At 39.5% G+C, this 13560-nt stretch overlaps 1 protein-coding gene across 3 annotated transcripts in view; it reads left to right on the top strand.

Annotated features, from left to right (window-relative positions):
- The first annotated feature begins 201 nt into the window (after nt 1–201).
- Nucleotides 202–13560, top strand: part of USF3 (upstream transcription factor family member 3) — a 49333-nt gene continuing 35974 nt past the window's right edge. For all 3 annotated transcript variants that reach the window (XM_082394607.1, XM_082394605.1, XM_082394606.1), the window contains exon 1: nt 202–474. The gene's annotated coding sequence lies outside the window, so the exon portion shown is untranslated. The remainder of the gene's footprint in view (nt 475–13560) is intronic.

Below are 13560 nucleotides of genomic sequence, written 5' to 3'. Positions count from 1 at the left end.
TTCCCTCCACCTCCTCCCGCCCTCTAGCCGAGCGCAACGGCGTCTCGGGTTCTGATCGGCTACCACGGCAGCCTCCCCGGGATCGGATTGGTGCCATGAGTGGCAGAGGCGGGACCGCGGTGCACCCAGGATAGGCTGTTCGCGAGCCGAGGGGCGGCCGCGGGAGGGGCGGGGGGAGGGGTCGGGAGGGGCGGGGGGAGGGGGGCTGGGAAAGTTGAGGCCGCGCTGCCGCCGGGTCTCCGGCCTTGAAGGCTCGGGCTCGCAGCTGCGGCAGTGGCCGCAGGAAGAGGCGGCGGGGGCGGGGGGAGAGGAGGGCCTGGGCCCGCGCTCCCCCAGCCCCAGAGGAGCAGGCGGCGGCCGCAGACTGAGAGATTCGCCCGGGCGGTCGGACAACCCTGCGGAACCCGCTTGGGATCATGACCCAGGCTGGGGTCGCCGCCGCCGCCGCCGCGGCCGAGACCACGCAGCCCCGGGGTGAGTGACTGTTGGAGGGGGCCGCTGACAGCCGGGGCGGGGGGCGGGGGCCGGGGCTGCGGGGGCGGCTCCGGGGGGCGGCTCCGGGCTCTGCTCCACCCACCCCTTCCCCGCTCCCGGAGGCGAGGGCTGCGCAAAGTGTGTCTTCCTCCTGGGGACCCCTGCGTGCGGAGCCTAGTGGGGCGCGAGCGCCGAAGGTGCGCGCACCCCTCTTCTCCCCGACCTCCCGGCGCCCCGCGTCCCCTGGTGCCAGGCCCGTGGGGGGCTCGCGCTGCGTCCCGACCCCCGACATGCGCGCGGGGCGAGAAGGGCTCCACGCTGCCCCGGGTGCATAAAGAGCTGGGCATTCAGGTTCATACCGGATGGCCTTTGCCCGCCTTCTTCACCTTTTCCTGTTTCCTTCATTCCCTCTTCTTTCCTTGCCCTCCGAATTTCTTTCGGACCCACTGGTCAGACTCCTGTGACTTGCTTTTTAACTCTGACACCATGTCGGAGAGTTAGGCTTGCGTCTTCTTTTTAGAAGCCTTTCTTTTCCTTTCTGAATAGGAACGATTCTCCCATACCCGCTGTCCCCTTCCCCCTCCCCCCACTACGGTTACAGTGGGATATGGTCCTTTGAATTTATTAACTTTATCTGGAAATAAGAGAATGCATAAACCTATATGTGGGATCCCAGCTAAAGACTTCCAGCTTACGTTCTCATGCTGTTTTTACTATTAAGTATATATATTGACCTAACACCACACAAAACTAGACAGTTGTGGCTAACTTAAGTTTGCGGAAAAAAGACAGTTGCTTACTTATCAAAGTACAGGTTTCTTGAATAAACCTTTCCGCGAGTAACATGGATTCTGAAGCATATTTGTACCTTTGCTTTTTCTTAAAAAGCAATCAAGCAAACCAGCAAACCTGCTTTTTGAAGGATCAACAGGCTGTCATGCACTCTAATCACTTTGATGACTTTTTCCTCCTGCACAGGACGCGTGTTTAATGTAGTACAGAGTTGCTGTATGGGATACATTTGGTGTTTCCCTTTATTTGCGAAGTACTTTAAAAGTAATTGTTACAAAATAAGCAAAGTACTTTGTAATCATTGCACTTCTGAAACCAGGAACAGTATCCTGTCTCAGGAACAGTGTAAAGAAGAACTTAATCTCACGTTTTGCTCTAATCTAAGCAGTATGACTTTTTTTATACATAGGTATTACATTCTCTCTATATTTAAAAAAGAAGTTTTATAAAATCCAGACATGCATGCAGCCTAGAACATTCTTTGGAATAAAAGCACCTCATTGCAGGGATTCAAGGGCAGCATAGGATTGAAATGCTATAAATAAAATTCCATGAATTTTATTTCATGGAAATAAAATTCTAAAGTTGCAGACTGTGCAGTCAGTGAAATAGGCAGGTAAGAGAAATTGATTTGCTGTTTTCCTATTTTCAGACCTTAGCATTGTCAACAAGGGAAAAGAAACAAGAAAACTGAGAATGTTTAACTCAAGTTAGGAGATAAGCTTCCACAGGCAATCAGCTCAAAATTGTTGCTTATAAACAGAGACTGAATCAAGCTTGGGTCTTAACCATATCTTTCATGTCTTACCTTTTTATCCTCTAACCCAGTGGTTCTCAGTCTGGACTATACAGTAGAATCATCTTATGTACTTTTACATTTTAATGCCCAGACTGCTTGCCCCAGAGAGTCTCTTACTTTTGATGTGGGGTTAACCTCAGCTGTAGGTGTATTTTTTAAAGCTCCCCAGGTGTTTCTATTCAGCAGTCAGGGTTGAGAACTACTATGTGTCTAGAACAATGTCCAATCTACTAGGCTTGCGTTCCAGGCTCTTCTAAATTAGGCCTTCACTCATGTGTCCAGCTTTCCCCCCCACTACTTCCCAACATGAGCCTCCTTGTGGTCCCACAGATATGCAGTTCAGATCCCTGCTTTTGTTAATGACATTGGTCTTTCTCAGCATATGGATGCCCCTCCCTGTGCTCCCTCTCCCCAGTGACAACAGTTCTAACCCTAAACTTTAATGAAGGTTTTCCTGGACAGCTCTTTCTCTTTAGTGATTGGCTCCCTTTGAAATTTTAATCCACATATTGTTTAAAAGACTCCCTTTGTGGTTACATCATGTGGTAGTTTAACTTTCTTTTTCTTTAATAAATTTATTTATAACTTCTTTTGTATATGTGTTTCATTATTCTCAAACTTAACAGCAAGGAGTATTTTATTTTTCACTCTTCTACAGCAGTTTGTTGTGAGTTGGATTGATTTGCTTTGAAGCCTCCCCACTCTGCTTGCAACCATAGTTTCAGGTTTGATTCCATCCCAGATGTTTCTGTCGTGGTAGCTTCCTCACACCTTAACTCACATTGAATTCATGTATGGATGTCAGTTTCTTCCATGTATTTTGCTGACTTCTTCAGTAGGTTGATTATTTTCTCTTCTGTGGCCCCATAACAGCTTGTACTTATTTCTGTGTTAACACTAATCACATTGCCATTGAGTATGTGTTTATCCACCTTCTCCATGAGCCTGCTACCCCTAAAGCGTCCACATTGAGAGCTCCAGGAGGTACGATTCACACTGTATTCTTAAATACCATTGCAGCATGTGGAGCTAGAACCCCGTGAACATAGCAACTGTGTTCTCTTCATCTTTGTACTTCTGGGACCTAACATAGCACTTATTAGTAGGCACTCAAAAAATGTTTGTGAAATGAGTAAATGTTGTGTTATATATTATGCAAAGATAACCATATACATCTTTAGCATAGGTTGATTTGGCATTAATTTATTTCACTATTAAATATTTTTATGTCCTAGACTCCTATTATGGATTTATTAAGGATTAGTGGAATTTAAGTAATTATGGTTATGATAGATCGCTTAAACATGTAATCATCCTTCCAATATGCATGGAGATATATACCTTGAGTCTTTTATTCTGAGCTGTGGAAGTCGACTCTTGTTATCTGTAAAATATTTGTGGAACTCTAAGAGAAAAGCTGTTAACTGTCCAATTAGATAATTTTTCTTTTTCTCGTTAAATTTTCCATATGGGTACAATTGCACTACTTCAGAAGTCCAGATCTTTTAATTAGATCAGTAGGGCATAATATGTTGCTCCTATTAATGTGCTAATATCCTGTTTTTAATTCAGTTCGTCAAGTATTTATTGAGTGCTACCATGTGTCCAGTACTCTTAGGCGCTAAAGAGAATACAGAAGTAGTAAATGGTGTGGACTCAGCTCTCAAGAAGTTTTTAGACTTAAACGGGGAGGATTGGAGAGCATCATATCAAATAAGGGACTGAACACAATATTCATTAGCTAATTTAAACGTAAGTACTCAAAATTGATGATGCAGTGATTAATACCACGTAAAATTAAGAAAAACCAGATATTCCTTCAATAGACATTTATTACTCCCATACTGAGTACTAATTGTTGAGCATACAAATATGGAAGATGTGGTGTCTACCATTTAGAAGCTTACGGTCCAGTGGGAATAGCCAATAAGCATATAGAGTGTATTTCCTGTTAAGATATTGTAGAGTATGTATTATGTCAGGATGTTTGGGACTAACCTCTAGGGATCAGAGAAAGTTTCAAAGAGGATAATTAGGAGTTCCCAGTTGGAAAGTTGATATGAGCATTCCAAACAAAGTGATAGGTGCAAAGGCATGGAAATGAGAGAGGGCATTTCTTGATTAAGGAGCTACCAGTAGATTGTCGTGGTAGAAAGTGGTATGTTAAAGAGCATGGACTTTGGAGTCAGACATGTGTGGTTTGCAAACTTTTATTCCTGAGAGGTCTGAGCCCTGGCAGACCTTGTTTGTGTAATGTAGCAGTAGTGTGGTAATTTTGCTGCTAGTATTAGTAAATAGAGGTGCCCCAGGGTTCTCCCAGTTCCCACCTATGCTCCTTGTGACTTCCCTTTTGTCTATTACCTGGCTGCATGAGGAGCCCCAGACAGCCTTCCCTCCAAATTAATGAAGCCATTATTGGGTCCCTTGGCAAAAGCAGTCTCCCCTTAGCTACTGTAATTTCTTAAACAGCAGAAGCCTGTAGTGAAGGTGACAGGGAGAAGAAATTTGTAGTGTAACCATGAGAGGTACCACTTCTACCTCTACTCCAATTGCAGGATCAATTTCTCTTTGGTTAAAGCAACAGAAATTGTCTTTGGCTAACTTAAGCAGAAAAGGGGGATTTATGGATAGATACTGGTTAAGTTCATGGAAGTGAAGGAAGGTAGAATAATGAAGCCTTGGGAAGACCAGAGAAAGCAGCTTCTAGGATCACATGGGTCTGTGGGGCTAACTCAGCCTCAGCCAGTTTTCCTCCTTGTGCACAGAGTCTTGTTGGTCAGCCCTGTGCCCACCCCAGAGGTGAGCCCATGTTTGATAGTCATATCAGACCTCAGGAATCAGACAGAGAAGCTGTCCAAAGGAAGAGCGAGGCGGTATTGCCAGAAGGCCAAAAACAAGATATTTCCTACAGAGTTCGTAGGATCTGGCAGTGTGGAGATCTTGATGTGTGAGCTTGATGTAAACAGTTTTAGGAATAAAAGCCATGTAACAGGGAGTTGAAGAGTGAATGGGAAGTGAGGAAGAAAGGACAGTGAGTATAAACTACTTGTTCAAGGAGCCTGATGGTGGGAAGAGAGAAGAGAATAGGAACATCTAGAATCTGTGGCAAGGTCAGAAAAGGAAAAAAAAATTTTTTAATCTTTTAAATGGGAAAAAAATGAATAATACATTTTAATGTAAAAGCACTAATAGGGAAGGAGAGATTAATAATATATGAGAGAAAGGATATACTTTTGTAACAAAATTGCTAAGAAGTGGGAGTGATAGAGTCCAGAACAAAGGTAGAAGGTTTAGTCTTAGCTGGAAATGTTAGGGAAGGTTTTATAGAAGAGGACAGATTTGCACTGGGCTTTAAAGAGTTAATAGGATTTGGATAAGCAGAGCAAAGTAGAAAAGTTGTGTCAGTGGGAAAATAGCATAGATTTAGCAAAAAATAAACTAGATGATAAGGAGCACAGGGAAAAATCAGTCTGAACTGGGGAGGAGGGAAGAGTAGATGATGTGATCAGCTGTATAACCCTGCTCCTCTGTGTGTTGTACTGGGTAGAAATGGATGAGTGAGCCCTGCCAATAAAGAAGGCAGTGTGAGGTAGAGTCATGAAAGGTAGGATCCAAGAGTTTGGATTTGATACAGTAGATGTTGGAAAATGGTACTGTAGATTCTGGAGCAGGACAGGCATGTGATGGGATACAGTGCAATGGAAAGATGAATGAAACATTGGAGAATAGGGAAAAGACTGGGAGCAAAAAAGAGCCAGACCTGTGTAAAATGGGGACCCATCTAAGGTGGTAGTGACAAACATGAGAAGAACATTGTGAAACAAATTGATAGGATTCGGTGAGAAGATCTGAAGGTTACTTTTGAGTTTAAAGCCATGTTAAAATTTTGGTGTCGTCGATAAAATGGAGAAATTGGAAATAGGTCTCTTAAGAGGCAAGGCCATTTGACATGTTGCAAACAGACTCTTGTTTATTGGTTTTGAAATGAATTGTTCTGAAGAGAGCTTTGCCTAACCAAAGATTTGGAACAAGGTCAGTGTTGAAATATAGCTTTATTGTAAAAAACATAACAGCTTTTACACAGAAACAATTTGAAACTTTGCAGGGAAAAAGCAAATAGAAAAAAGCATTCAGCTTTGGAAGTCAAAGTGAGAGAAAGACAAGGATTCATGTTAGAGAAAGATGATGCATAATTGGAGAGAGAAAGACAGCCTGGGAGAGAGAATTTCAAGAAAAGGCAGAGATCAGCAGCCTCAAATCCTGCAGAGAGGAGAAGACCTTTGACTTGGTGAAAAATAGTCCCTGACCTCTAAGAAAGCAGTTTCGGTTGGCAGGAGCAATCAGAAGGCATACTGCCATGGGGTTTAGGAGAGATTGGCCAGTGAAGGAAAGGTGAGAAGTTTCATAGGAAAGGAGGAAAGAAACGGAATGATAGACAGAAAAGGCAGTAAATTCCAGTTTAATATGAGGAAACTCTTTGTATTTTGGAAACAAGAGGGAAATGGTTAAGGAGGGAATATAGTACTAAAGAGGAAAGAATCGAGTATAGAATCTCTCTCCACAGATGGTGGAATTAGCTTTAGGATGTTCTGGTAGGCTGAAAGAACAGATGTATAGACAGAGGTCTGTTATGATAAATGTAGGATCCAGTTAAGGAACGTGAACCAGATGACCTTCGTCTTCCCAGTGAATTAGGGGGGAAATGGAAGAAAGGCAAGTAAAGTGTCTTTAGCTCTTGCTACATACCAGACACTTTGCTTGATCCATTAAATGTATTATTGTCTGTCATACAGAGTGAAGTAAGTCAGAAAGAGAAAAACAAATACAGTATGCCAACACATATATATGGAATCTAAGGGAAAATAAAGGTCATGAAGAACCTAGTGGCAAGATGGGAATAAAGACACAGACCTACTAGAGAATGGACTTGAGGATATGGGGAGGGGGAGGGGTAAGATGTGACAGGGGGAGAGAGTGGCATAGACATATATACACTACCAAATGTAAAATAGATAGCTAGTGGGAAGCAGCCGCATAGCACAGGGAGATCAGCTCGGTGCTTTGTGACCACCTAGAGGGGTGGGATAGGGAGGGTGGGAGGGAGGGAGATGCAAGAGGGAAGAGATATGGGAACATATGTATATGTATAACTGATTCACTTTGTTATAAAGCAGAAACTAACAAAAACAAAAAACAAAAAAAACACACACACAAAAACGTATTATCATGTAAACTCCTAAGAGTTCTTTAAGGGGTTGGTGATAATCTCCCAATTTTAAATGTGAGGGTGCTAAGACTTCAAGGAACACTTATTTTGAAAACCAAATAGCTAGTAAATGTCAACTTTGAGATTTGATCCTCAGTCTGATATCAAAGGCTAGTCTCATTCCACTCTACCATTCATTCATTAATGTGAGGTGAAGAACATGGGGAACTTGAGAGAATCTGTATTACTGATTACAGTGGCCATGCCTCAGAATCACTTGAGGAGCTTCAAAAAGCTCCTGCACCTTACCCCTGTCACTCATTCCTTTAGCAGCATGCTCACTGATTACCCACTATATTAGTCAGGCTTCTCCAGAGAAACAGTAGGACATATGTCACAAGATGAGTCTGGAGCATCTTACAGTGCCAAAAAGTAAGAAAGTACTAGAGTGTTAATAGGAAATTTGAGGAGGGCAGTTGGTGGAGAAGACTACTACTTTTACAGCTTAAATCCTTCAGAATGATCGGAGTAGTTTAATATAAGGGTGTTTTATTTGTATAATGAAAAAAATCCAGTTAAATAACAAGAAGAATAAGAAAATGGGAGAATAAGGACATATCCTTATTAGTGTTGAAAAGCTGGGAAAGGTGTCATCTAAAGACGAAAAACATTGAGGACTTTAGGAGAAATGAAAAGCATATAGGAGCAGGTTGATGACAAACCTTATAGCATTGAGAAATCTGCAACCTGATACAGGCTTAAAGGAGAAACACTAGAAAGTGAGTTTTGCCAACACAATTCTGGAAAACCCTAAAAAATCAGAGACTTTGAAAAGTTGAGGTTGGTTGTTTTAGTCCATTTTGGTTGTTGTAACAAAATACCATAGACTGGGTGGCTTATAAACAACTGAAATTTATTTCTCACATTTCTGGAGGCTGGGAGTCCAGGTCAGGGTGCCAGCATGGTTGGATTCTGGTGAAGGCCTTCTTCTGAGTTGCAGACCGCCTACTTCTTGCTGCATCCTCACAAGGTGGAAGGGGCAAGCGACTTCTCTGGGCCTTGTTTTATAAGGGCACCAATCCCATTCATGAGGCCTCTGCCCTCATGACCTAATCATCTCCTAAAGGTCCCACCTCTTAATACTATCACCTTAGGGATTAGGATTTCAGCATATGAATTTTGGGGGGGGGGATGCAAATATTCAGATGGTAACAGTGGTCAAAACGTAATTAGTTACTGGATTTTAGAACAACTGTACTAGGCCTAATTAGAATAGCTAATTACAGTGTTTACTCGTGGGCTAAGCTACTAGAACTTATTTATATAAATCGGGTGTATCTCCATCTTGGGCTTGAGGGCCAGAGAGAGAATCAGGGTTATACCTCAGAGAACTTCTGACTGCCCCTGTGAATGTAGGGCTCCTTCCTTCCGAAGTTACCCATCTAGCTGCTTCCCTCCATCTCTGCATGATACTCTAGATAGCCAGCACTCTCATAATCAGCATACACTTTCATGATGGGGAGAAGAGTGATATTCACATATATTAAAGCAGTGGTTGTTAGTGGTGGATGCCCATTAAAATCACCTAGGGAGCTTTTCTTTTTCTTTTTTTTTTTTTTTTTTAAAAGATGATTTCTACAGTGCATCCAGAGTTGAGAACCACTGTGCTGGGGAAACCAACTTTAGCTATCAGTTCGATTAACCAAGACTCACTAAATATTTAAGGAAACTCAAGAGGGTGAAAGAGGGACACCAAGCTGAACAAACAGAGGAATTGATTTTTGAGAAAACAAATTGAATATAATAGATAAAAGATAACATTTGTTATTCAAAAATATCCTGAAAGGTTTTAGGTAATATAATTTCCATAAAATAACAATGGGGTGCTATGAAAAAGAAACAAGAACAAGACAGTTTTTGGAAATTGAAAACATATTTTCTGAAATAAAAACTTTAATAGCAGGCTGAATAGCAGCATGACTGAATTAATGAACTAGAAGATCAGACCAAGGAGTTCTTCCAAAATATGGTACAAAAGAACAAAGAAGAAAACTATGAGCTGTTGGACATGAAATATATATCTAGGAGGAGAACTAATACTCTAGAACTAAAATTCTGCACAATTTCAGTAAGTCTTTAGCAGAGGGGAGATGATGGGCATTTGGTGGGTAAGAATTAGAGTGTGTTAAAACTTCTGTAGTGGTAGAAGAGGAGACCATAGATACTATTTTTAATAGGAAGAACATTTGTTTAAATTTAATATTAGTATATCTTAAGTTATTGATATGTGATTCCTTTTCTGTCAGCTTTATCCTCTCAGCTTTGCTTTTCTTTGTCAATTTCATCCTCAGGCTTTCTTCCCTCTTTTGCAAGATGTCTGCAAGTTCAGTATTTGGAATTACCTGCTTTCTCTTTAAATTGGAGAGAGAAAGGGCACAGCTACCCACATCATCAAAGAAAAGTCCTGAGCTTTGCTTTGATTGGATAGGTCAGAGACCAGTCACTGTTGTCAGAAAAAAAATCATTTGCCAAGACCTGCCAAGGCCTACTACTGAAGCACAAGGGCTGTGCTGGGGAGGGGTACATACCTAAGTGAGAATTGGGGAAGTTCATGGAGTGGAGAGGAGAAAATGTCTAACAAATGTCCACTACAGTATGTTTCTTAAAATTGTTAAGGATATTTATGAATAGAATAGATATAGAAGGAAAGAAGATATTGAGGAAAATAAACAAAAAGCCAGACAAGGAAAAGTAAAAACTTGGTGGAGGAGGGAAGAGAAAAAAAGCAAAATATGACCAAATGTAGCAATAGTTACAATAAATGTGACTGTAATACATTCTCATTTTTTTTTAAAAAAGCTCTTAAATTATGTAGAAACAAATCTCCAGATTTGTGTTTAGACATATATAAACAAAATAATGCAGAAAGGTTAAAAATAAAATACACACATACATACTCCAGGCAAATGTTGAATGGAAGAAAATGCATAGTAATTTGTTATCAAAATTTAATTCCAGACAACAAACATTTAATTTAAAATAGCTGATAAAACTTTATACCTAAGGAGCTAAAAATACACACTCTTCTCAAATACTCATATAACACTTAACAAAAATATATTATGTAACAGGGCTACACAGAAAATCTCAAATTCTGAAAATTGAAAATTTCTTATTGCCAGTTGTAATGCAAGGAAATAGTTCTCTCTCTCTCTGTCTCTCTCTCTCTCTCACACACACACACACACACACACTCTTAACAAAAGTGGAACCAAAAAAGAAGAAATATAACTTCTTGGAAAGCTTTTTACTTTACCTAAGTTTGAAGAGGATATAAAAGTTGAAATTACAAGGAAGAAAAAGTCAAGGTAATAAAAACAAGCAAATCATGGAAAAAAGAAATATAAATGATTTATAACATGTGAAAGGGTATTCAGCCTCACTAGTCCTCAAGGAGATGCAAGTTAAGCAATAATAAGATATTTTGTGTTGCTTTGGACTGAAAAATTTAAAAGATGTTGATTGTACCCTTTTTTTGTCAGCATTGTTTTTAATAGCAAACAAAACAAAACAAAACCCAGAAGTAAAAAAGGAAGAGAGATAACAACATTGTAAATCAACTATACCCCAATAAAAATTTTAAAAATAAAATAAAATAAATAAAAAAGAAAGAGGGATAAAGAGTATTCATCACTGGGTAACAGCTAAATAAATGATGGCTCATCCATGTTACACAATGCTATGCAGGTATTAGAAAGAGTAAGTTAAATTGATATGTACTTACTAGAAAGATGTCCATAATGTATTTCTAAGTAAAAATAAAGCAGATTTCAGAGTGACATAGAGCATGATTTAATTTTTATAAAAAAATTTGTGCATGTGATAATACATATATGTAAATAACTCTGTAGAAAGATCAAGAAAATTGATGTCAAATTGATTACCAACTGGGAGAGGGTAGAATGAATAGGTGGTAATGGGGACTTTGATTTTCCTCCTTGAAAAAAGGGATGTGGTTAGGGGTAATGTTTATTTTTTTGTTTTTCAGTATAGCATTTAAAAAATAATTTAATATTTAAGTGAAACTGTATACTATTTAGAAATTAATAACTTGAAAATATTACCTATCAAAATTTATGGGCTGTGGACAAAGTTGTACCTTGAGGAAATATTATAGCCTTAAATGCATTTATTAGAAAGACAAAAATTAATTCATAATGCATACATGTGGCAAAAATTAAAATTGCATTTGAAGATATACACTAGGTCTCCTGTGTACTGTGTCCCCCATTTCCCTTCCTCAAAGGCAGTCCTTCCAGAGAAATTCTGTGCATCATTTATTAACATATGTCCTCCTCCCCATCCCAAAGGATAGGTATTATATACAAGTTTACTTGTAACATTTATTTATTAATCAATATTTATTTACTTATTTATTTATTTATTTACTTATTTGCTAGGGCTGCCATAACAAAATACACAGGCTGGATGGCTTAAACAAGAAAAATTAATTTTCTTAAAGTTCTTGAGGCTCAAAATCCAAGATTAAGGTGTCAGCAGGTTTAGTTTCTTCTGAAGCCTCTCCTTGGCTTGTAGGTGGTTGCTTTCTCCTCACGTGGTCCTCCCTATGTCTGTGTGGTCTGCATTCTAATCTCCTTTTCTTATAAGGACACCAGTCATCTTGGATTAGGGCCTACCCTAATGACCCCATTTTAACTTAATTACCTCTTTAAAGATCCTATCCTCAAATACAGTCACATCCTGAAGTACTGGGCATTAGGACTTCAACATGTGAATTTGGGGGAGATACAATACAGCCCATAACAAATAAATAGGTAAATAAATAAATAGATAAATAAATAAAATTGACTATCAGTACATATAACTACATTGTCTGGGTGGAGCTATTAGGTTGAACCATCTGAAATTGTAGTTTCTAGAGGCAGAAAATATCGCATATGGGCAGTTTCAGGGGTTCAACATGATACTGTGACATATTTAATCAGTCTCCTTTTGATGAGCATTTCCGTGTCTTTTGTTACTTGAATATCCTTGAATAAATGTCTTCTGCCACATACATACTTGCGGTAAATTTCTAGGAGTTGTTGCATTAAAGAGGTATGTGTTTCTGTGGACCAGGTATGGGTCCACATTATGTCAGGAGGGAGCTGGTGTGGTCACTGTGCTACAGGCCTTCCTGACAGGGGCAAGGGCACCTCAGCAGAAAGAGACTGGGGCTGTAAGGACAGAGGCAGAAGGCAGGTGGGGAGAGTGCAAGAGATTGTGTGGCGGGAGGCATTACCTCCATTAAAGGAACTGTACTGATACATTCTCAATGGATTATTTTGTGACTAGAAATGACTAGAGGATTTTTATTATGTAATTGTGACCAGTAGAGTCATGGGATCTGCCCTAAATTTTATCCAAGGAGCAGGATCACCCAACAGAGGAGATTTGAACTGGGACTGGAAGATATTTTATACTATTTGCATTTTATGTGTCCTGCTCTTTCAGTATAACAGTTACTAATATGTACATAAATAATTGCTTGGACATACATAGGAAAAATATCTGGAATTGATACCACCAGACTGTTAAGAGCAGAAGGGCACTGGTACTTCATGTACATCTGTGCTGTTTAAAATTTTTACAAAGAGCAAGGATTATTTTTGCAACTGAATTAAAAAAAAAAAGCCTGAAAGCATGGAGTTCTCTTTGAATTTAATTATGATATAGTTTCTGAGCCAGAAGTATCAATGTTTGTAGTTTGTATGGGCAAGAGCAAGGAAAAGGTCTAAAAAATGCCGAGCTGTTTACAGTGGTTATTCCTGAAGAGTGCAATTATAGAGCTAAATAACTTTCCCATTTAACTTTATACATTTCTAGACTCTTCAGAAATGATTTTTAAAATAATACTGTATTGAATATTTGGAAGTTGCTAAGAGAGTAGATGTTAAAACTTCTCATCACAAGAAAAAATTTTGTAACTCTGTGTGGTGATGGATGTTATCTAGACTTATTGTGGTGAGCATTTTGCAATATATGCAAATATCAAATCATTATGTTATATACCTGAAACTAATATAATGTTATATGTCAATTATATCTCAATAAAAACATGTTTTTTATACAAACAGGTTACTTGTGTAGCTTAAAAATAAAAATTTAAAACTGCATTCAGCAAATTACTATGCCCTTGGCTTATTTCTTTTTCTTGAAATATAGTTTCACTCAACTGCACAGTAAAAGCAGGACTTCATTATTTCATATTCCTATATATGTCATAGCA

This window comes from Balaenoptera borealis (assembly GCF_965194805.1).
Source record: "Balaenoptera borealis genome assembly, chromosome: 5".
NCBI classification, from domain to species: domain Eukaryota; kingdom Metazoa; phylum Chordata; class Mammalia; order Artiodactyla; family Balaenopteridae; genus Balaenoptera; species Balaenoptera borealis.
The sequence above is the reverse complement of the archived record's forward strand: the minus strand, read 5'-3'. Positions and strand labels throughout refer to the sequence as shown.